Raw genomic sequence first — 22,818 nt, forward strand, 5'->3', positions numbered from 1 at the left:
ATGATAAATTTCAGTATGTAAGCACAGCATAAAATGCTTCTGAAAAAGAAACATTAAAATATATGATCCAGAGTCTGTCACTCTTACTCGATTGAGTAGTATCTTACTTCACCAGCAGTCCAGCCCTCAGCCATGTACTTTTGTAAAATGGGAGGCTGCTTTAAATATTTGGCTCTATATGTTTAAAGCAAGATAAGAATAACATGTTACACATCCTGTACTGGGGATGGAGCCATAACAATTCACAGGGAGTTCCATGCAGGACTCTGACTTGGGATGCACAGTTGCTTCCCAATAGATAGGAGGAGTTTGCGCCTCTAGGATGGTGCCGCATACTCCACAAAGAGCCTGGTCAACTGTCTGGCGGCATGTCTTCACTGGCAATGTTAAAGCACTGCTGCTGTGGCAGCACTTTAACGTGGCTTGTGTAGTCACAGCATAGTGCTGGGAGAGAGCTCACCCAGTACTCTAAAAAGCCCCACCTCCACAAGGGGCTAGCTACGCTTCCAGCGCTGGTGCATTGTCTACACTGGCATGTTAAAGTGCTGATATTTGCAGTGCTTGTGGGGGGTGCTTTTTCACACCCTGGGCGAGAAAGTTACCGTGCTGTAAAATGCCAGTGTAGAAAAGAAGCCCTGGCTGTGATTATGGTACTACCTCTTTCATGCAACACTTTAGGGTGACTTGTGGCCCTGTGAGCAAAAGGAGGATTATGATTGCCCTGTTTCTGCATGGGGGTACATGGTGGCTGGAAGCCAGGTTGCAGCCAGCCACAACTCCCCACTCCTGGCCATCCCCTGTGAAGGGACACAAGACATGATCTGGTTCCAACTCAGGAAGGTTTGTTATTCATTCAGACTAGAAACACACACTATATTATATTCTGTATGTTCCATTTAATTTTGAATGGAAAAGGTCCTTCCACAGAAAGTACAGTGACTTGATTAAGCAAAGATGAAATAGTGTTAAGCTTCAGCTGCTGTAGCTGTACAGATTTTGGTATGTGACTGCCACTCCAGGAGAAGAACAAATTGTCTGCTTTATCTCCATCTTGTGGTGGAAAGAGGTCTTCTCTTTAGACTGTGCTCCTGGCTTGTTGCCAGTGTAGCTACTCACCATGTATCTCTGCTTTTACAGACTGACTTTCTTTAGGCAGAGAGTTCAGCTAAGGAGTCAGTCACTATGAAGTGGCTGTATTTTATCAACTATGTTACACTTGCTTTCAGATGCCTCTGTAGGTGGGACAGCTTCTCCCAAAGGAGAGGGGAAAAAGCAGCACTGAGGCTACGTTGCACTGCTCAAGTCCGATGTAGATTGCTTATATAGAACCAGGCATTGACAGGCAGTAGCCACGGGGGAGCTTGCATTTGTTCCAGTTCTGCCTCTTCCAGCGCCTGATATTGTAACATTTGATGTCAAGGATTATTAGCATAGGGTGGGGAGAAAAATTAAATTAAAACCACACTCTTAAAGGTAGCACTTGTTTGAAGCAATTTTGATGAATAGGCTTGAAGATGACTACATTTGTTGCATACTATATATTTGCAACCTGACAAAGCCTACTCACTTTTTACAGCTATTTTGACCTGAGAAACCTATTTGAAAGCAGGCATTCTAGAGACGACAAAAACCCAAGCAACTAAGTGTAAAGTAAATTAAAGGAGAGTATGTGCACTTCAAAGAACATCAAGGTGTTTTTCATGATAGGCTTTTAAAAGCGTTTCTTCCTCATATTAATGAGCCTTAAAGGCTTAACACATGTCTTTTTTTTCCATCGTGGAGAGGAGGGGTGTTTGCTTTTTACACTGTTCTTTTGGTTTATTTGCACATCTAGGTGGAGGTGCTGGCACTGACTTTTTTTTTTAATTTAAAACAATATATGGTAGCATTTTTATTTTGTGCAAAAATCACATACGGAATAGAAAGAAGTCAGATCAGGTCAAATGTTGAGCCTGGTAACTCTAGACAATATACTTTGCTTCTTGCCCTCTTTATCATTTCTTCTGCCCCAACTCTCTTTTGCTACTGTTTAAGTTGAAATTCTGTTGAAATTATTGTGCCATTGAGATATGGCAGTTACTTTTTAGCAGCAGTGCGTGTCTTCCAAGTGTCCCTTGAACCATCAGCTGTAGTCAAAAAGTAAACTTCAGTTACACTTTTAAGATACAACATTGAAAAAAAATCTTTTGTTGTAGCTATGTCATTATTTAGTAAAGCACTTACCCCCACTCATGTTCAGTTTTACATTTTGATTTTGAATCAGATTGCTTTTTATGATATCTTGTCTTTTAAATATTTTGCTTTTTTAAACACAGGTGAAACTGGGCTATTCCTTTTCTTTCTTCAGAATTTGTTTAAGAAGTTAAGACCTTTCATATTTTTCAGCACCTGTGTACTGCGATGGTATGAAACACAGGATAAACAGAGTTTGCAAGTAATGTGGGAGAAATAAACATGAATTCTTTTGATATTACAGCAGTAATTAATCAGTTGCAGTTGTGCAAGGTGCTGCACCAATAGAGTTAAAAATGGCCATTAGAATTGCCCTACTGCATCACACCTTTAATCCATCTAGGTCACTGTCCAATCTCTTACTGCAGCAGTCAGCACTAGCTGAATCAGGGGAAGATGGAAGTAATCCTGCATCAGGCATTTATGGAATAACCCCATTCCTGCGAAAAGGTTCTTTCTAAACCTCATAAATCCAAGTCTGTACTGTGCCCTGAAGCCATTCCCAAATTCCTTTTTAAATCCTTACTGTTATAACTGTAGTTATTATCTATATTAATGTCCAGTATTGAGCTGTGCTTAATTATTGGCCTCAGTAATACTTTGTGGCAATCCGTTCCACAGGCTATGTGCATTGTGTGAAAAATTTCCTTTCACTGCCTTTTGCTTTTGTTGAATATCCCTTTGTTTGTCGTCCTATGAGACAAGGAGAACAGAAGTTCAGTCTGCCTTCTCTGTGCCATTAATTATTTTGCACATCTTTATAGTGGAAAAGAATATGAGTGGGCAGATAGGTTTAAAAGATCAGGACTTCCTTCTTATAAAAGTTTTTCCATGCCTCTAATCATTTGAGGCCCTATCCTGAAAAGGATAACATTTGCTACAACTTCTTGCAAAAAGGGAAGTAGAAGAGTAGTTGAATGGTAAAGTCTCTATTTCAAATGTTACTTTGTTACTCTGACTTAAAAAAACCCCAAAGCTTTATGGACATTATACTCCGTGCTTAATTTGTAACGAAAGAAGTGCCAGGGATCTGGCAATTTTTTACTTTCATAACTGATTCAGCAAGCCAGAGGTGCTGGGATTATTCACTGCCAAACCTAGAGGTGCTGGGTGCTCAGCCCTGGCACAAATTAAACACTAATTGTAGTTTCCTTTCATTGTATAAAATGCGCGTTGTATTGTAATGTCTGTCTAAAGGCAACTAGTTTTAAGACCATAGTTAAATTTAAGGAACTCCCAACAGTCAGGCTAAGAGCATTCTCCAAACTGTGTTTTGTTTTTTTTTAAATAAATCTGTTAAACCTAGTGCTTTTTTATTGGGGGAAAAAACAAACAAACTCAGGGCTGAAAACTGAAAACTTACATCGGCATAGCTTTGTCTTTCCGGGATCTGAAAAATCCACATTTAAGAAACTTAACTATGCTAACCTAAACCCTGGGGCAGACAGCGCTAAGTTGGTGGAAGAATTCTTCCCTCGACCTAGCACCAGCCTCTTGGGAGAACCCCTCCTGTCATTGTAGTGAGTGGTTATGCTGAAGTGCTACAGTAACACAACTGCGGCGGTGCTGCTGTAGCGTTTTAAGTGTAGACATGACTTAAGAATTGTGATCTTTGCATGTTTAGAAATTAAAGTAGGGTTTCATTTTACCCAGCAGCTATACAGCCAATAAGCAGAGGAAGCAAAAAGTTAACCTATCCTATTCCCAGAGCTATGCTGACATTCTAAAGCAGTGGCTCTCAAACATATTTTACTGGTGTCCCCTTTCACATAGCAAGTCTGAGTGCAACCCCCCTTATAAATTAAGAACTTTTTATATATTTAACACTATTATAAATGCTGGAGGCAAAGCAGGGTTTGGGGTGGAGGTTGACAGCTCGTGGCCCCCCATGTAATAACCTCCTGACCCCCTGAGGGGTCCCGACCCCCAGTTTGAGACCCCCTGTTCTAGGTGATGCTGGTAAGCAAATGGGGAAGTAAAGAAGAGATGCCATGTTGTCTTATGTCTCTTGTAAAGTACAAGACAAAGAAACAAAAGTCTCTTAGCATGCCGGGAGAGGACAGATGGCATCAATGGCATGTCAAAAGAGCTTTGAGATCTTACTTGGAAATGATCAAGCCATTTCAGGAGATTGTGTCCCTCTTGGGCTTTTCTTCAAAGGCCAAGAATAAGCCGTCTCAGCCCAGAGGTTATCCAATAATCCAAATATGATTCTGTCCAACCGTGCTATGAGCTTTTAGTGTAATGCTACCAGACGTTAGAGTCCTGTCCATAGCTGATCTCTTAGATTCATAAAGGCACCATTAGAGTTCAGTTTACTCCTTTACTCAACACTGTTATTTCCGATGTAGAGCCAGACTGCGTTTTTATTCCAGGAGGGCAGTCCTTTAGTCTTCAGTTAACTTCTCAGCCCTCCTCCTGGTGGTTACTACTGCTAATCTCCTATGGTGGGGCTTCACAGAGGCAATTAGATGAGAAAGTTTATCAGTCACCTGAAATATTGTGAATGTGTTGCCTCTGCAGATCCATATGGGATCTCTCTTCTCCTGGTTTCTTTGCCATTTTATCGCTACTTTAAAGAACAGGCAGGGAGGAAGTGAATATGATCGTACAGGCAGGGATGTTCTAGAACTTTGAGTACATCTTTTAGGCCAAGAGCCGAGCAGGGTTCAAAAAAGGATTTGACATTGATATAGATAAGGATTTAAAAGACCACCACCAAATAGCCAAGGGCCAAATTCTCTGCTGATGTAAATCAGCCTAATTCTGTTAACATTAGTGGAGATATGCCTATTTACACCACCTAAAGATGTGTTCAAGTGTTCTGGAAGAGACAGAAAACTTCATGCATCAGGGCATAAGCCAAGCTTCTACCAGATGAGTGTAAAGAAGAAATGTCCCCTGAGTAGTGGTTATTCCATAGGTGCCTACTGCAGGATTTTTTGCATCTTCCTCTGAGGCAGCTGTTACTGGCTGCTGAGGGAAACAAGTTAGTGGAATAAATGGGTCATTGGTCTGATCCAATATGGCAGCATTTTTGTCCCTGACAGTTCAACTGCTTCAGATTGGTTCCTGAATTTTGACACATGCAGTTGCTATACTGTGGATTTGAAGAAGCAGTCTAATTTAGAGGATTCCAGCAACTTTCCTCTACACACGGATTTAGTCCTGGTTTTCCCTCTACCAGTTTTCTCTGTGTGTATTCCCCTTTCAACTATGAGACATTTTTCAACATTTCATACTGGAGAATGAGACCTTCAACTTATTGTAGGATCCACTGATCAAGTTGTCACTTCAAGAGGTGGCTGCCATTCCATGCTGAGAGAGCACTGTTGGGATAGGAAAAGTGGCTTTTGATATTGTGAATAACCCCCCTTAAAAGGATTCTTGGTTTTCCCCTCTCCCACGGAGCGTGTTGTGAAATAATTGTCTGCCTGTCTGCCACCCCCAGTTTGGAGGTGTTTATCTGGTGAAGCTGGTATATAGTTTGGGATATTCGTGTGTTATAACATGAATATTGGGAGGCAAATGAAATATTTGGTCTGGTAACAGTGAGATTTATTTGAAAAGAATCAGGGTTTATTTAATGTAATTTTTGTTTTCCCTATATAAGATGTATTTAATTACTTCATTCCATCTTTCTGTATTCAAATTAATCTTATTCTTATATATATTGGTGCCCAAATTAGAATAATTCTTTAATCAGCTGTGTTATGCAAGCCATAGTAGACTAGAATAGGAAAGCCACTCTTGGCATACTGAGATGCATATATTTTATTTGTTATTGTAATTTAAAAGTAAAATCAGAAATATTGATTTCTACTTGACTGGAGAGATGATTTAGTTTGAATATCAGTCTGATCTTAATCAGGTGAGAATTAATTGAGTTGGAGGTATTAGATATTCAGTGATGTTAACTGAACCATGATCAATCTACAGAGAAGCTTTCTTTTGTACTGTGTTAGAAATATCAAATAGCTCATGCACTACAATGTAAAAACAATCTTTTCATGTTCATCCTACTACCTTCTTGGCTCATTAAATGCACCAGTAAATCCGTTCTGTGCACACTGAGTAATCTTCAAAGTAACAAGCTAATAAATCACAATTTAATAGAAAATTAAAAGCATAACTGTCATAAAATAACTATTGATATACAAAGTTTATCATTTTAATATCTTGTACACATTTTACAAAGGATTTAAAGCCCTGGCTATGTACTCTAAATATCAACTAGATTCTGCTGTTTTCCTAAACAACATTGCTGCTTTGTTGATTTTTCCTCTGTTGATAGTGCTAAGAGAGTGATTAAAATCTTAGAAATATGTCATTTCTTATTTTATTTTTTTCCCCAAAAAAGAGAACATTAAACCTGGTCTGGATCATGATACAGGCTTTTTTTTATTTTAAGAGTGTGACAACGGTATCATAAGTGTTGAAAAAATATAAATGGTGAGATAACACCTCAATAGGACTTGCTCTTAAGTAGTAAAATTATAAAGTCTTTAAATAAACTACAGCCAGAGTTGAGGATCGATTGACCTTGGTAATGGGTAATACTACATATATCGAATGGATATTAAAAATGGGTGTACAATTGCCGATTGCAATAAATTAGTTAGCTTGCACAGCACTTTGACAATACAAAGTACTCGTAAGTGTGAAGTAATGGTATTATAACAATTATTAGCAAGGTATTTTAATAGGTTCATTGTCATGAATTTGCAACAGAATGAATTTTCCAGACACACCTGTAATGTAACTTTTGATAATGCCTGTACACTAAGAATAATGTTATTCTTTGTGTATTGATATATGGGCATAGTTTTTCCATGCTTATTGTCCAGACATGATAAATTGTAGTAATAAATATAGGTAATTGTCTCAGTATTCACCATCTTTGTACATGGGAGCTCTTCAAACCATAATATTGTTCAAACATGAACACTTCAAAAATAAAGAAAGCAACATTGTTCCCCTGAAATTCATTTTTAGCTTTCTGAATGGCCTCCATTTAAAGCCAGAGAATGCTAATCTTCTGTGATTAATTTTAAAGTTATTTTTGGGTGGAAAGGATGGTTGACCAATTTTTTTCCTATTAAAAATCCTTTTGTTGTGTATCTAATACAAAGTGAACATTTTAAAAATAAATTAAAATCCAATATTAGAACACCACTTTATATATAAAGTGTTGGGAAAATCCATCACTCCTGGATTTGATAGGGCAGATAAACAATTAAAAGAAAATACAAATACTTCATTTTATTTTCCCTACTGCGCAGCTGTCATTCTCTGCTGTGTTATTTGGTTATCTGCCAGTCAGTCAGTAAGAAGAGAAATACCTGTGACAGCAAATTAATCTCACATAAATTCAAGCTGTGCCTGGTTTAAAGATTTTTGAGCAAATCCTCATCTATTGTAATGTAACTATGACAATTTACACCAGATATGGATCTGCCACATTAAATTGAAGTCCAGGCAGTTCTTCGTCTTAGTGGAGAGCACTTCGGTAAATTCAAAGGATTTTTTTTCTATATGATCAAACTAAATAACTTATATTAAACTTTTATAAAATATTTTAATATTTTATTTGTCCCACTGAACGTGACTATAAATGGAGTAAATGTTTGTAATTCAAGTCTGTGTTATATAACAGACACACCCACCCACCTCCACCTTTAGTGTGTTACTATGAATTTTTCTGCATCTATCCAGAAACAAAGGACCAGTACTTACTGGGGCTCAAAGTTTAGGAAATATGTTCAAATTCTGTTTAAATGTGATTCCATTCAAACCAATTTCTGATGTGAATCCCAAGCTAGGCTACAGCACTGTTTAACACAGAGCATACTTTGATCGTACATTAGGTGGCAGTCAATTTAGTTGGAACCCTTTTTAAACAGCATTAAACTACATTTAAAGCCTTGTGGAGATGGGACCAAAAGGTCTCAAAATCATATTCATTTTACATGATATATATAAAAAATGTTCAGTATCTTGATCTTTTTTCACCTGTTCAAGATCTCACATGACCTTGACACATCAATCATCTTTAGAAAAATAATTCAGTGGGTAGGGGATTCTGTTACATGCCACTTGTCAACTGTTCAGAGAGCTTTTTTTCCATCCGTTGGTAGAAATTTAAGCTTATAATTCAAAGTGGACTATTAAGACTCACTTGTATTCACTTGTTAATGCATTTACTGTGTGTCAGAACTCTTTAGTGTACCTATATGTACTGCAACAATATGTAACACAAGCCTTTCATTTTGATGTAGCACTGAAGAAACTATAAAATTATAGTTGCACGTACTTTATCGCCTCCTATCCTTTAGTGTCACATCAGGCCAAACTTTCATATACCAAATCTGTCTATCACAAATGCAATACAGTATGTTAACAAACCTCATAAATAGGCCAATTTTTTATAATTTGTTACTAGAAATAATGATACTCTATAAAGCTAAACAGAATGTGCATCTTGTGCTAAAACAGATATTTTGGCTAGAAATTCATATTTTGTATGCATTTCTTTCTGGCTCAACTTGGATCCTGGCTCAGCCTGTCTCAACCCTTCTGAAATAAAATGTACTTGCACTATATACTAGGACTATCCATATTGTAATATTTTCATTCTATCTAAAATAAACCAAATTGAGGACATTTAGAATGGCGTACTAGGTTACCTATTTTTAAAACTGTAAGATAAACAATGTTTTCATAATCATTAAAATGCTGATTTGTTTCAGTGAAGTAACTGTTGTGTAATAGATGTAAAAATGAAATAAGGGAATCAGGAAGGATATTAAATTGGACAGTACATTTAGCCTAGCATTCAAGATCATATTCCTCAATGTGATGAGGGCACAGATGTGAGAGAGAATCAGAATGAAGTATACATGAGAAATGTGTCTAAAGCTTTAGTTAATTTGGGTTTAATTTCTTTACAACAATAAAAATGTGGTAACTCAGCTTTGTCTGAAATGGAGAGAGGTGATAAATTGGTGTTGAAAATGAGAGATGGCCCTTGTGCCTGTGACGAAGAACTTCTGAAAGGCATATTTAAGAGGAAATACCTTTTATTATTCTCGTATGGCTTCACTACTTTTGAATCAGAGATGTTATCTTTGGATACATATCAGTAAAACTGGAGGTGGTTACAGTTTTAGTAACTCGACTAAGCATGACTAAGCAAACAAATGCTACCAAAGTCAGTATGCCTCAAAGTGTCTTTGCCTAGGATAGGATAGCACACTAGAAATGGAGTTTTATATCATATTTAACAATGGTCTGTTTCTGTTTTGGTGTTGCCACATGTTGTGAGGCTATTTTTCCCATAGTTTTGAGGCCTATCCATCCTCGCTTTTTGGAAGGAAGTCACATCTTTCTGATTACTTACAAGAAGCATCTTTTCTTATATTCTTGTGTATTTTGTGCAGCTAAGGTCCAACAAAGCAATGACTCTGCAATTTCGCCACCCAGTTACTTGCCAGAAGGCACAGACGGGGGGTGAAACTGGATGAATTCACCTTGCTTTGGTGTTCCTCCAGATCCAGATCTGGAAGGATAGTGGAGAGGAAGAGGAAGTAGGGGATTCCTTCCAGGGCTGCCCCCATTTGCTCACTCTTTGCTTGTTCCTCAAAACAAAGTCTTAATTCCGGAGCCTACATCATCTCCCTACTTTCCCCTTTGAAGGGAGGCCTTTGTTCTCTTCTACTTTCCTCCCTGAGAAACTCTAAGTGGGCCCCTTTTCCACAGGTTCTCTCAGGTTGGATTTGATTTAAATCAAATTGATTTAAATCACTAGTCAGGAAGACTCGATTTAATCATGGATTTCTACATAAAAGTGCATTCTTGTTGACTGTTATAACCTTAATACATATTCTTCACAACTCAGAGATAGATGTAGCTTTCATTTTTAGAAGGTATACACTATGCATTTTGAAAGTGATTTATTTTGAAAACTTTTCAGGTTATTTTTACAGCTATATCAGAAAATGAATGATTGTTTGGTTATTTCATTTACCAAAGGTAACTGAAGCAGAACTAATAGTTAAATGAAATATCTTTTTTAAAAAACAAAAATTAAATTGACCGTCAGCCAGGTCAACATGAGAACCTTAACATTTTGGCTTCTATAATGTATACAGAAGCCCCTGGAACCTAATAAGATTGGGTCCCTAGTCCATAAACTATTGGAACTCATTTACAAAATGTTTCTTAAACATTACTTTAATATATTGTCTCATACTAGATTATTAGAATTTATAATCTCTGATTATAATTCCATGATGAGATTCTATGAGGTATAATGCATCTTAATTAAAACTATCTTTAGGTTTTCTCCTCAAACATTTTTTATCAAAAAAAAAATCCAATTTTTTTTCTTATTTAAGTTTATCCACCCTGAGTTCTCTCCTCCCTCACTTTCTCCAGAGAGTTTTCCACTACCTCACTGCCAAAGAGAGTTTCTCCCTCTCTTTCCTTCACCCTGGAAGCAGAACCCCTCAAGGAGGAGGATAACTTGGAGTCCTTTGCACTCATCCCCCCCATCCAGGCCAACTTGCCCTGACACAGGAGTTCAGAAGGTCCTATCCCCCATTCAGACTCTTGAGAGAAACCTATAATGTTCTCATCTGTGCTCTCCTCCCATTGGATTAATTCCTGAATCTGGTTTACCTGTGCCTCCGCAAGCCTCTCTAGCCTGATCCATTTAAATCCTGTTGCCCAGAGCCATAATCCTTGGACTAAGAGACCAGAAGCCTCCATGGCCAAGCTCTGCAGATCAGATATCTGCAACTCTGTCTATATCTTCACCAAGCTTCACTGGATATGCCCTCGTCAGTAGGTGTAGCATTTAAATATAAATCCTTCCAATCATTATGCCACAATCCTGCCTGCTTTCCTAGTAGGAAGGAGCTGTTGTCCCATTAACAAGGCACTCTTTTCTCCCACTTTCTGTCATTGTTGCCCACCTAGCTTGTCATTCAAGTCCTCTCTCTCTAGGCTCATCACCCACATTGGGGAGAGAAGCCTCAGACAAACAACATTTCTTACCTTCTAACTGGCTTTCTTTGGCTTGGTGAGCAAGCATGGACACTCACCCAGGCAGCCCTTTGGGATGAGGAGTTGGGCAAAGAGTGATCAGTGTAGGCCAGTGGTCTCTAACCTTTTTATGCCCAAGATCATTTTTGAATTTAAGGGCAACCTAGGATCTACTAGGCCCCTTCCCTGAGGTTGAGGCCCTGCCCCTTCCCCAAAGCCCCGACCCACTCACTCTATTTCCCCCCCCCGGTCATGCTCTTACCCATCCTCAGTCACCTTCACTGGGCTTGGGTACGGGTTTGAGGGGGGAGCGGACTTGGTGCTGGGGCTGAGGGATTCGTAGTGTGGGAGGGGACTCTGGGCTGATCCTGGGGAAGGGGGTTGGAGTGCAGGAGGGGGTATGGAGTGCAAGCTTTGGGAGGGAATTTGAGTGCAGGAGGGGGCTCTGGGCTGGGGCAGAGTGTTGGGGTGCAGGAGGGGATATGAGGTGCTGGCTCTGGGAGGAGAGTCAGGGGTGGGACTTGGGGTGCAGGAGAGGATTCAGAGTGCAGGAGGAAATATGGGGTGCTGGCTTTGGGAGGGGGCTCAGGGCTGGGGGTGCAGGAGGGGGTTTCGGGTGCTGGCTTTGGGAGGGGGCTCAGGGCTGGGGGTACAGGAGGGGGTTTCGGGTGCTGGCTTTGGGAGGGGGCTCAGGGCTGGGGGTTTGTGGCCTCTCACCAGGCAGCATTTACCTCCAGCAGCTTCCTGCCTGTGGCTCAGCGTGGCTGCCATTAAGGTAGGCTCCCTGCTTACCTCGGCCCCACGCCACTCCTGGAAAGTGCCAACATGCCTCTGCGGCCCTTGGGGGTGGAGGGGTGGGCAGCACGTGGCTCCGCACACTGCCCCTCTTTGCAAGCACCGCCCCCGCATTTCCCATTGGCCACAGCTCCCTATCCCGGCCAATGGGAGCTGTGGGAGTGGTGCTTACAGGAAGGAGCAGCATGCAGAGGGAGACCCCTGTCTCCTCACCACCGGGGTCACGCTGGCCACTTCTGGGAGCAGCATGGGGCCGGGACAGGCAGGGAACCTGTCTTAGTGGCAGCCCCGCTTCAACACTGGAGATCACGATCGATCATATGATCACGATCGACCGGTTGGTGACCACTGGTGTAGGCTAACCAGGTTCGTTTGACAGCTTGGAAGTCATTAACTGGGTATTCTGAAAATGGAGAGTGAAATCCTGCTCCATTGATGTTAGTGGAAGCTTTACAATAGACTTCATGGGGCCAGGATTGCACCCAGAGTGTCTGAAATGGGAGAAGCTTAGTTTGCCTGGTCTTTTGATGCATGGTTGATACCCACAGGAGAGGGAGTATCCATTAGCTGCACACACAAACCAGTGGGTAAGTTTTAAAAAATGTTCTATTATACCAACAAAATGTCAGATTTTTGACTTTATTTCTATAGTCCGGTGCCTCTCATCACTGGAGCTGAGATCATTATTGAAAGAGAAACTGTTCCTCACTCAGCATGTAATATCAAGAAACAGGCTGCATTCTGTTGAATGTGAAAGGTTCAACCCCTGGAGTTACAATCTACATTGATAGCTGTTAAAAATGTGAAAATATTAAAACTATTTTGAGTTTAATCAAATCTTATGTATTTACTTTTTTGTCATAGCCCATTATGAACCTTGAAAGTTATTGGTCTGTAGTATGAAAATAGCTAGAACCAGAAAATTGTGATGACAGCTAAACCTAATATCTGTTTCTGTAGATTTTGAAATGAGATTACATTCAAAAATACTGCTCCCAATTTGTGCAGTTATTCCCCAAAGCAGATTTTTAACACTGGAATTTTTGATGTTCTGCATTTAGAGATCATAGGATATTTCATAAAAAAAATATAAAATTGAAAATAACTAAAATTAGAACAATGCTCTCCTGGCTGCTGGAGAGCTTCTGGTAAATATTTCTAACTCAAATGGTCTTGCACCGTAGTCCCTTACACCATTATCAAAGGGATTTTAAAGTGCTTAGGGTGAGTAATTAAGTAGTGAGAGTTCATGTGGGGATGTCTAATATGCTCTAACCTGCTCCTTTTTTTCCTTCTGTGTTAAGCTTCGGCAACATTAAAGCTATATAGCTTGAAGCGGTTTTATCACTTTGTAATGATGCTTTCTGTTTGCATGGCCATATACCACAAGCAGGGCCTTCTGAAGCTAGGGAATGCTCGCTATGCATTTTCAGATTTGTTCACTGGGACATCACGTCTTTAACCAATCAAGACTGGTGAGCTAACAAGTGAGAGGGACCTCCTGTTGTCTTCAGCTTTTTTTTTCTTTTTTTTTTTAAACTTCGCTGCTTCCAGAAGGACTGATTGTTACAAAAAAAGCAGCACAGCGCTTAGGCATGAGCCTGTGGGGACTGGAAGTCAGATTGTTCACTATACAAGTCTTAAGCTTTAGAAGGCTTTTAATGAGAGAACCACATTTTATTTATTTTCCTTATTATAGCTGTCACATTGCTATGAAATGGTGACATAGGGCCATACTGTACAAATCTCCAAGAAACAACAAAAAGCTATACATTTTAATTCAGTAATAGTATTATCTTAAAAAGAAGCTAAATAAATACTTGGGTGCTATTACAGCACATTTTGCATATCTTATATTGCTCTGATTTTTACTAATAATACTAGTTTATAATACATGTAGGTCCAACTGCTCAAAAGCATCCTTAAAACTTCATTTTTGTGGACTTTTAAGTTTTTGCAACTTGCTAAAATTGAAACTAGTGTACATATATCAAGTAGTCTGACATTTTAAGACTGTATTCAGTTTCTGCATGAAAGTGTTCCCTTGGGCACATGACATCTTCTTTTCACTCAAATCCCACTTTAAAATACACTTATTTTGGAAAGTTTTTCAGGGTTCATTCACCCTTAAAAAGTGCATTGTATCAGTATATCGTGTAGACGTGCGGGACTTACCCCTGTGGTGCCTCCTGCTGGTCATCTCAGGAATTAGCTTCTCCAGACTCTGGAGCACCCTGTGCAGGCCGGAGTCCCGCTGCTGCTGGCCCCCGTGTCCCTCCCAGGACCCTTTACCCTGGGACAGCCCCCTGGCAATAACCCCACCAGTCTCTATGGGTCTCCCCTCTCTGGGAAACCCCCAACCCTCTATCCCCACCTTGCCTCAGCCTATGGGCCACTGCTACTCACCATCTAGCCCCCTTTCACTGGGGCCAACTGCAGTCTGTATAAGCCAGTCATCACAGGCGAGGGAGGTTTTGACCTGCTGCCTTTCTCTGCAACCCAGTACTTCCAGGGGCCTTGGACCAGGCTCTGCAGCCTGGTGAGTTGCCATCCTGGAGCTCCCCAGCTCCTCTGGCCTTCCCCAGCCCTGCTTCACTCCAGTACCCTTTAGCACTCAGGCAGCTAGGTCCATCTCCCTCCTCAGCTAGTGGGAGACCCTTCGGCCTCTGGCTCACAGCCTTTTTATACAGGCTAGCAGTGGCCTGATTGGGGCGCAGCCCAGCTGCAGCCGCTTCCCCAGTCAGCCCAACTTTTCCCCTGCCACAGCCCTCTCCTGGGCTGTTTCAAGCCCCGCAGGGCAGGAGCGGGTAACCACCCCGCTGCAATAGCCTGCACTGCCTTTAGGTTTGACCATCCTCTGGTGATATTCGTACATTATACATCTGAACGATATTGTTCATGTAACTTCCTTAGACATGAATACTTTCCCAACTTACAGGGGAATTTTGAAGATAACATAGTGATGGGTACTGTGTGGGCAGATAAAATAGTGATTTGCATACGCACTTCTGAGTTTTGCCCAAGCAGAAATTTGCCTCAGGAAAACTACAGAACAGCATGTGACATTTTAGAAACCAGTCTGAGGCCCTTTAGAAAATTTCCCCCCAAATGGTCAGAATAGGCAGTGCATCATTCCTGTATTTTTCATTCACAGGTCTTTTGTAAAGAAAAAGAAAATGTAAAGCTTGACTTTACCTCTTCTCAAAATGAGCCTGTAAAAAGATTCCAGTCAATATTTGGGTAAATTTCAGATAGATTCTCTGCTTCCCTGTGAATTGGAGAAGTCCTTCTGATTTCAGTACACAACTAGCCTGCTCAGATGGCTTGAAACCATTTAACTGGCAGCCCGCTCCCTCTTTAGTCAGTATATAAAATGATAGGGCTTCAACAGAATCAGGATCAAACCCACAGCCAGCCCACTCTTGAGCAGAACAGCAAGATTTTGCCCTGCTACTTTTGTGGAGACAAATCTCCCTATGTGTAAAGCCCTGCAAATCTGCAGATACCTGCTTTATATCCATGAATATCTTCATCTGCAGATACGGTTATCCGCAGACCATGTTTGCAGATCGGATGCGGATACAAATTTTGTATCTGTATAGGGCTCTGTCTATATTTACTCCGTTTGTACCAGCATCGTGCAGAGCTGAGCTTGTGGAGGGTACATAAACAGAATAACATTGCTCTAGCAACTGCTCAGTAAGTCAACATGAACCACTGGAAATAGGGTCCTGGCAAATATGCAGGGCCAAATTTTTTAAGGAGTTACGTTGGGGGTCTGCATGTAAATGTACACCTATATTAAAGAATGTGATTACTGTGATTATGCATGCAAATGAAGAGATATTCAGCTACATTTGCACTTACAGTCAATGACTTGAGCCTGGCCCTAACCTCGAGCTCCCTTGTCTACTAACTTGTCTCCCAGCATCAGCCTACCCAAAAAAGTATCTAGATGTACACTGAATCTGTAAAATGTGTATGATCTAGTGACTTGCTATTGAGTAACTATTTCACATTGATCACCATTTGCAAAAAAACATAAGAGTAAAAACATTAGTGTACAAATGTGGAGGAGAAACATGGAAAATCCAAGCAACAAGATAAGAACATAAGATTGGCCGTACTGGGTCAGACCAATGGTCCATCTAGCCTAGTAATCCAGTCTTCCAACAGTGGCCAGTGCTAGAAGCTTCAAAGGGAATCAGCAGGATAGGGCAACTATCAAGTGATCCATTCCCTGCTGTCCAGTCCCAGCATCTGGCGGTCAGAGGGTTAGGGACCCCCCTGCCCCCGGAGCATGGGGTTTCATTCCTGGCCATGTTGGCTAATAGCAATTGATAGACCTATCCTCCATGAACTTATCTAGTTATTTTTTTAACCCAGTTATAGTTTTGGCCTCACAACGTTCCCTGGCAAGGAGTGCCACAGGTTGACTATGCACTGTGTAAAGAAGTACTTCCTTTTGTTTGTTTTTTAACCTGCTGCCTACTCATTTCTTGGTTGATCCCTGGTTCTTGTGTTACGTGAAGGAGTAAATAGCACTTCCTTACTCACTTTTTCCATATCGTTCTTGATTTGATAGACCTCTATCACATCCCTCCCCCTTAGTCGTCTCTTTTACAAGCTGAAAAGTCCATCTTTTATAATCTCTCCTCATATGGAAGCTATTCCATATCTCTAATAATTTTTGTTGCCCTTCTCTGTATCTGAGGAGATTGTGAAGGTTAGGACTATAACAGCGTTTAAAAGAGAACTGGATAAATTCATGGTGGTTAAGTCCATAAATGGCTATTAGCCAGAATGGGTAAGGAATGGTGTCCCTAGCCTCTGATTGTCAGAGGATGGAGATGGATGGCAGGAGAGAGATCACTTGATCATTGCCTGTTAGGTTCACTCTCTCTGGGGCACCTGGCGTTGGCCACTGTCGGTAGACAGGATACTGGGCTAGGTGGACTTTTGGTCTGACCCGGTACGGCTGTTCTTATGTTCCTTATGTTACCTTTTCCATTTCTAATGTACCTTTTTTGAGATGGGACAACCAGAACTACACTCAGTATTCAAGATGTGTGTATACCATGGATTTATATAGTGGCATTATGATATTTCTTGTCTGTTATCTTACTAGCTGCAAGGGTTCGTAACATTCTGTTTGCTTTTTTGACTGTTGGGTCACATTGAGTGGATGTTTTCAGAGAATTATCCACAATGACTCCAAGATCTTTCTTGAGTGGTAACAGCTAATTTAGAACCCATCATTTTGTCTATATAGTTGGGATTATGTTTTTCAATATTCATTACTTTACATTTTTCAACAAAAGAGTTTATTTCCAATTTTCAGCAGACATAATTTGGTTTATTCTTTCTTGTTTAGCTTTGGTAGATTTTGCTGTTAATGAATCAGCAGTATATTTATTATATTGTTAAACAGTGTCCTAAATTCATCTGGCATGAAATAACTGTTTAAACTTCAGTTTAAAAGTCAGTTTACCGATTATATTCACTAAAATATCTGCACACATTTAGCTGGCCTCTAAAAATACATCTAATTGTTGAGCATAAAAATATAGCTTAAAAATGGCTTTAATTTTTGCAATCATAGTAGCTTTCTATTTCAGCATTTAAAACAAAAACACTGTTACCCAAAATTGGGCCAGCTAGTAAGCTTAGGGAGGACTAATGACCCACCAGAGTTTGGCAGAAAGCAGCACATTTATTATACTCATAGCTAAGCTCAAAAGAAGGGCGGGGGATCACATTCACACTCGCATACTCACGGCCCTCGGACAGGCACAGCACTGGAGATGTCAGGATCCTTTAAGGTAAGTGTCCCACAGCACAGCGATGGATAGTGTGATGAAGGTATGTCTTCCTGAGGCACAATGGAATGCAACGCAGCAAACCACTGGCAAGGTGGTCCAGGCGAAGGGCCTTCATGGGAGGTGCAGGCTTGTGAGTGCACTGCTGAGCACATGGCCCCTTCCCCTTTTAAGGACCTGCTCCTCGTGGCCTGTGACTAGAGATGACTTGGCCATGCCTGGTTGGTCACACTCTACCTTGGGCAGTGTCCATGCATTGAGGGTGTGAGTGCTGCCTAATTAGAGTCCTAGGGCTTGGCTACACTGGAGAGTTGTAGCGCTGGTGGTGGCTTTACAGCGCTGCAACTCACTCACCGTCCACACTTGCAAGGCACATACAGCTCTGTATCTCCCTGGCTACAGCGCTGACTGTACTCCACCTCGGCCTGGGGAATAACGACTGCAGCGCTGGTGATGCAGCGCTGCTCCGCCAGTGTGGCCACCAAAAGTGCTGTTGTTGGCCTCCAGAGATATTTGGAGGTATCCCAGAATGCCTCTTCAGCCACTCTGCTCATCAGTTTGAACTCTACTGCCCTGGCCTCAGGTGACCCGCCCTTTGAATGCCCCGGGAATTTTAAAAATCCCCTTTCTGTTTGCTCAGCCAGGTGTGGAGTGCAATCAGTGAATCTTTCCAGGTGATCATGCCTTCATGCGCCAAACGAGTCCCAGCATGGAGCAATGGCGAGTTGCTGGACCTCATCAGTGTTTGGAGGGAGGAAGCTGTGCAGTCCCAGCTGCGCTCCAACCGTAGGAATTACAGTACCTTTGGGCAGCTATCAAAGGCCATGCTGGAAAGGGGCCAGTGAAGGAGCTGCGGAGTGCCTGTTGCAAAGCCTGTGAGGGAAACTGCTGCTCCGGCACTGTCCCCACGACCTGCCGTTTTAACAAAGAGCTGGACGCGATACTTGGGGGTGACCCCACTGCCAATCCGAGGACCACGATGGACACTTCAGAGCAGGGGGGGAGGAGGAAACCGAGAGTGAGGGTACTGGGGTAGGGGGTGACACCCCGGAGTCCCAGGAGGCATGCAGCAAGGAGCTCTTCTCAAGCCAGGAGGAAGGTAGCCAGTCGCAGCAGCCGATACTTGGTGGAGGACAAACAGAGATAAGCGGCTTTCATTTTCTGGATGGAAACTTTTCGGGAGAGGAGGGAGGGTTCTGCATGCATGCATGCATGCCTAGATGTGGAATAGCGCATTGATGTGGTCTATCACGTCGCAGTAATCGGCCTCGGTAATCTCTTCAGAAGTTTCAGCCAGAGCGTAGGCAATGCGCTTGCGCAAGTTTATTGGGAGAGCCACCATGGTCCTTGTTCCAGTCAGGCTAACACGTCCGCGCCACTATGCCGCAAGGGTTGGGGGGACCATTGCTGCACACAGGCAAGCTGCATAGGGGCCAGGGCAGAATCTGCATTGCTGTAGAAGACCCTCCCGCTCTTCCCAGGTGACCCGCAGCAGCGAGATATCTTCCAGGATCAATTCCTGTGGAAAATGTTGGGAGAGTGTTCAGTGTAGGTGCCCCCTGCAGCTGTTCGCTTTCCCCAACGCACAGAAACCCAGTACAGCCCTGAAGCAATCAGTCCCTCTTACTCACCATTCCGGGGCTCCTCTGGGTTGTGCGCGCTCTCTTTGGTATGGGAAAATTATGCTATTGTGAAGAAAGTTATTCCCACACAGTGAAGGAGTAACAATCTGAGATATAAACAGTGCTGCCTCTGTTAAGTGTTGCCTCTTTTGCCTTTCCACAAGCAACCTTGAATTTTCAGCTGCCCGTGTTATCAACAGCTCAAAGACTCCAAAACCTCCAGAAGAAGCCACAAAAAAGCAAAGAAGACCTGCTGCAAGCAGTTATGGATCACTCTGCCACAGAGAATCAAAAAGGAAAGGGAAAGGGAAAGCAGGATCCGCCAGAGAAACGCAGCGGCCAGGAAGAAAAGCACAAAGCAGCTGATAAGCATCCTGGCGCGCCAAGCGTACTCTATCCAGGTGCTCGTAGCCATGCAGGCAGAGCACTACTACACCGCCCGCCCCCGCCACAAAGCTCTTTCCCTTGTGCCCCAATGCCAGCTCCAAACCCCCTTCCCCAGCATCCAGGTTCTTACCACCACCAGCTGCCTCCCAACACCTGTACGTTCACCAACCAGCCCTGAGAACTACGACCCTTACCCTCTGCACTCAACCCCCATCACCATGCAGTATAGGCGTCCTGAAGTGCAGCAGTTATTGCACAGCACTCCAGACAGGACATATTCAAACCTGTGACTGTACAGTTCCCCACCCCACTTCCTTGCCCTTTTAGGTTCCCAAAATGTTGTGTGTCTGTCAATAAAGTTATTTTCTTTTCAATAAGTGAATTCTTGGCTTTGAAAACAGTCTTTATTATTGCAGAAAGTCAAAGATACCTTAGCCCAGGAAAGAAACAGGCACTGCAAATCAGCTTAGGAATAACAGATTCCTACTAACTTTGTAACCACTGCACTTCACTCCCGTGCAAGGCACCAAACATTACTGTTGGTTTTCAGCCTCAAATTCCTCCCTCAAGGCATCCCTAATCCTTGAAGCCCTGTGCTGGGCCTCTCTAGTAGCCCTGCTCTCTGGCTGTACAGATTCAGCTTTCAGGCTTTGAACCTCCGAGGTCCATGCCTGACTGAATGTTTCGCCCTTCCCTTCATAAATATTATGGAGGGTACAGCACGCGAATATAACCGCGGGGATGCTGCTTTCCCACAAGTCTAGCTTCCCATACAGAGATCGCCAGCACCCCTTTAAACGGCCAAAAGCACACTCCACAGTTATTTAGCACCCGCTCAGCCTGTAGTTGAACCAGTCCTTGGTCCTGTCAAGCTTCCCTGTATACAGTTTCATGAGCCAAGGCATTAACGGGTAAGCGGGGCCTCCAAGGATCACAATGGGCATTTCAACATCCCCTACTTTGATCTTCTGGTCTAGGAAAAAAGTCCCTGCCTGCAAGCCAGTGTTCCGAAAGATGCGTGCATCATGCACCTTTCCAGGCCACCTGTGTTAATGTCAATGAAACGCTCACGGTGATCCACAAGCAGCTGGAAAACCATAGAGAAATACCCCTTCCGATTAACGTACTCAGATACTAGGTGGGGTGGTGCCAGAATAGGAATATACGTCCCATCTATCGCCCCTCCACAGTTAGGGAAACCCATTTGTGCAAAGCCATCCACAATGTCCTGCACGTTCCCTAGAGTCACGGTTCTTCTTAGTAGGATGCGATTAATGGCCCTGAAAACTTGCATCAACACGATTCCAACAGTCGACTTTCCCACTCCAAACTGGTTCCTGACCGATCGGTACCTGTCTGGAGTTGCCAGCTTCCAGATTGCAATAGCCACTCACTTCTCCACGGCAGGGCAGCTCTCAATCTCGTGTCCTTGCGCCATAGGGTGGGGGCAAGCTCAGCACACAGTCTCATGAAAGTGGCTTTTCTCATCCGAAAGTTTTGCAGCCACTGCTCATCATCCCAGACTTCCATGACGATGTGATCCCACCACTCAGTGCTTGTTTCCCGAGCCCAAAAGCGCGTTCCATGGTGCTGAGCATTTCCGTAAATGCCAGAAGCAATTTACTGTCATACACGTCAGGCGACTCACTATCATCGTCAGACTCCTCATCACTTTGTATCTTAAGGAATAGCTCAACTGCCAAACGTGATGTGCTGGCAAGACTCGTCAGCATACTCCTCAGCAGTTCAGGCTCCATTACCCACAGAAATCGCGCTGCACAGAAACTGTTGAGAGAGTCAAGATGGCGCCAAATGTGGACAGAAAAACAGGGATTGCTGGGATGTGAGGCGATGCATCACGAGGTGTTGGGACAGGAAGCAGAATGACCCGCATCCTCTGCCCCCTTCCCACAACCTACGGCGCCAAAATGGGACGAGGTGCTCTGTGGGATAGCTGCCCATAATGCACCACTCCCAACACCGCTGCAAATATGGCCACACTGCAGCGCTGGTAGCTGTCAGTGTGGCCACACTCTAGCGCTTTCCCTACACAGCTGTACGAAGACAGCTTTAACTCCCAGCGCTGCACACCTGCAAGTGTAAGCAAACCCCCAGACACCTTGTCTATCTGGGAGCTCTTCTGATCTTCCAGCTGTTTAAGCAGCCCATTCATCCCACAAGCATTCCAGGAGGGAGGGGTGGGGGAAAGCCTCTTCACAAGTATTCAAAGAGGGAGAGGAGACAAGGGGGAGAGTGGGGAGTGTAACAGACCTTTTGAGCATACAGGTTATATGTAGCATACAGATCATTGCTGCTCCTACAACAACCACCACCTGTTGTAAGCAACGTATTATTAGGCTAGTCATAAGTACTTTTAAGCAAATGCCAATTAATTTTAATAAAATCTATTCTATTAAATTATTTACATTTTTTTTTAAGTACAGTAATTGAATGCAAAGAAAATGAATTGCACACTACACAGGGTAACTAATTAGTAGGAAATTAGTTATAGGGTATGTGTTTTTAAATGTTGATATTTAAAAAACTTCATACATTCCATTTCTAGTTTGTGTTATACAAAATAAAATATTTTTCTTAAGGCTGGATGGTTCCTTTCACTGTTGTAAGTAGATGGAACTGGGATCCATCATCTCTCTCTCAGGAAGATGTATCTACTCTGTGTTCTCCCCTCTATGAGACACCCCGGAGAGTGATCGGTGGGATTTGGGGATAGGGAGCAGAGCAATAGATCAACTATTCTCCTTGGCATTACCCCCTGCTGACTCATGGGATTTTAAAGAGGAAATGTGTTCTGGATTCAATACTGCTACATGCTACTGCACAGTCCAAATGAGATACAGCTAGTAGTAGCAAGACTCCTTTGAGCTGTGCTGCTATAGAGAAGAATCAGCAGGGCA

The 22,818-nt window shown here is 42.6% G+C and overlaps 1 protein-coding gene and 1 long non-coding RNA gene across 5 annotated transcripts in view; one reads left to right on the forward strand and one right to left on the reverse strand.

The window, feature by feature from the left end:
- Window positions 1-22,818, forward strand: part of CMC1 (C-X9-C motif containing 1) — an 80,861-nt gene that overhangs the window by 53,363 nt on the left and 4,680 nt on the right. The window lies entirely within an intron of this gene.
- On the reverse strand, window positions 883-16,245 carry LOC127044106 (uncharacterized). The gene is made up of 3 exons (XR_007772409.1): window positions 15,579-16,245; window positions 5,488-5,561; window positions 883-2,126 (listed from the first exon to the last, which is right to left on the reverse strand). It is a non-coding gene; the product is annotated as an uncharacterized LOC127044106 (long non-coding RNA).

The sequence above is a fragment of the Gopherus flavomarginatus genome, chromosome 2, assembly GCF_025201925.1.
Source record: "Gopherus flavomarginatus isolate rGopFla2 chromosome 2, rGopFla2.mat.asm, whole genome shotgun sequence".
In the NCBI taxonomy this organism is placed as follows: domain Eukaryota; kingdom Metazoa; phylum Chordata; order Testudines; family Testudinidae; genus Gopherus; species Gopherus flavomarginatus.